The sequence below is a fragment of the Rhinolophus ferrumequinum genome, chromosome 9, assembly GCF_004115265.2.
Source record: "Rhinolophus ferrumequinum isolate MPI-CBG mRhiFer1 chromosome 9, mRhiFer1_v1.p, whole genome shotgun sequence".
NCBI lineage: Eukaryota > Metazoa > Chordata > Mammalia > Chiroptera > Rhinolophidae > Rhinolophus > Rhinolophus ferrumequinum.
The window spans coordinates 91,607,975-91,610,290 of NC_046292.1; the positions used below are offsets into that span (position 1 = coordinate 91,607,975).

General features: G+C 33.5%; 1 pseudogene; it reads right to left on the reverse strand.

Annotated features, from left to right (window-relative positions):
* Positions 1-512: 512 nt before the first annotated feature.
* On the reverse strand, positions 513-859 carry LOC117027139 (60S ribosomal protein L34-like; annotated as a pseudogene).
* Between the last annotated feature and the right edge of the window lie 1,457 nt (positions 860-2,316).

Here is a 2,316-nt window from a genome sequence, read left to right on the forward strand (position 1 = left end):
ATGAAGAGACACATACTTCTTTTACATTAGTGGATACAGGATAGTTTATATTTACAGTAAGCAGGGATGTTATACAAGCAGCAATATCATGTACTCTTGAGGATGGTTACCCTTCTTAGGGGTCTGGAAAAGAGGATTGTGCTGGCATTTCAAAGGTATGTTAACCTAGATGCACAAGAACAGTGGACAGGTCTTGCTTAAGGAGAAGATAAACCTTTGACTAAGAAAGTTATAGGACTGAGGCATGACTACCCACTATGACCTGTCCAATTAGGAATTTATGATCAGATCATCCTGTGAGGTTACTTTCAGTCATTAAGCCTGTTAGATTTACTACACAGCCCCTTTTTCATTCATACTTTCATATATATGAATATATAAAAAAGAACAGATTATAGTGAAACACTATACTGTGAAGAAAAAAATTAACATATAGAAATTGATGATTTCTTATTTTTCCATTTTTTTAGCTTTCTAATTGTTTTTATTACTCAAAAACTTCATTTTTTTATTTAGCTTTCTGACTGTGCTTTTGCCTTCAACACTTTCACAATTTTCTGCTCCTCGATAAGGACAGCACGCTTGATCCTGTCATAGAGACATTTAGCACATATGGATTTACTGTAGGCCCTGTTGACATGTTATTTTGTTTGTTTATTTTAGACAAGCTCATTTGAACTTTAGGTTTCACAGCACGAACTCCACGAAGTCGTCCTGGGCACACACCACATGTACATTTTTGTGCTTTCCCAACCTTCTTGGTATAAAGGTAAACAATTCTATTACCAGGGGTTCAGGATAGCCTATTAGAGTCTCTATTGTAGGACAGCCTCTAATGGTATGTCAGATGCTGGACCATTCTGAATGCCTATAGACACCGTCCCCAGAAGAGGAAAAGGAAAGGCTTGTTTTCCTATTTTCATGGTTTCCTATTTTCTAGCAATAAACTATTAGGAACTATTGGGAAAAATGAATTCCTATGCACAATAACAATATATATTATAAAACCTTGGCATAAATCTAATAAGAAAAGCATTTGAGTTATGTGACAAAAACCATAAAACTTTAAAGTCTAAAGAGTAGGAAATGATCCTATAAAGATATAAATATTTTTACACTAATCTGTAAATTTAACTTTAGTCTCCCCAAGAATTTTATTGGAAAGAATTTGACAAGATGATTTTTACACTTTTTAGAAAAAGAAAATGTAAATGAATAGGGAAGAAATTTTGAAAATGAAGAATCATAAAGAGGAAAATATTATAACAAATATAAAGTACTCAATAACACTGTATGGTTAGAGAGTTTATATTGAAAAAAAGGAAGAGATAATTAAATCAACAAAGCAAATGAGATTCTAGTATAAGATTCATGTATAAAATGTAACAGGATCCAATAAAGAAAAAATGGACAAATTAATAGATGGCTTGATGATAATTGGTTGTCTACTTGGGAAAAAATATTTTTTATTATGTTTTACATAGAAATACAAATACAAAATATGTGTATGAAAAAGGGGTTCTATGGAAAGTAACCTCACATTGTGATCTGGTCATAAATTCCTAACTGGGCAGGTCAACAGTGAGTAGTCATGCTCCAGGCATATCACTTTTTTAGTAAAAGGTTTATCTTTGCCTTAAGCAAGCCCTGCCCATTGTTTTTGTGCATCTAGGATTAACACACCTTCGAAATAAGCATAACCACTGTCAAGAAAGTACATAATCTTGTTTACTGTCCTGTAATCCAATCCCCACCTTGCATTCTCCCACTTTTATCTAACCTTCCTTACTTTCCCTCCCTAATCAATAAATGCATAAAAGAAACTGCAAAATTGTTGTTCTCTGGAGCATTTCACATCTTGCTTGCCAGTTATTGTCATCAGTTTTGGCTCAAATAAACTCTTATAAAAATTCTCTACACGTTCAGACGTTTATTATGTTGACAAATATAATAGGAGAATAGTTCTATACTTTTTTTGCGGGAATATATTCCTAAACAAGTTACTAATGAACTATTGGCATCACAAAAGAGGAGAGCCTAAGGGTAGAATTGGGAATGCTGGATTTAGATAGAGAGGTGATTAGATGAGACGGAAGGAGAATATAAAAAGAATCTGGGTAAACTTTTCTGAGGAAATGGAATTATCTTGGGTGGCCAAAGAAATCATGTGGGAGAGAATAAAGTCTTTCTTTTCCAGAACTTATAACTTGGCAGCCATTGGATGAAACACTGCTTGTATTGTTTCATTATTTATCAAGACTCTAAAAGGTAGGAAGTATTTCTATTTTCTAGGAAAGGAATTTGGCTCAAGGGAAG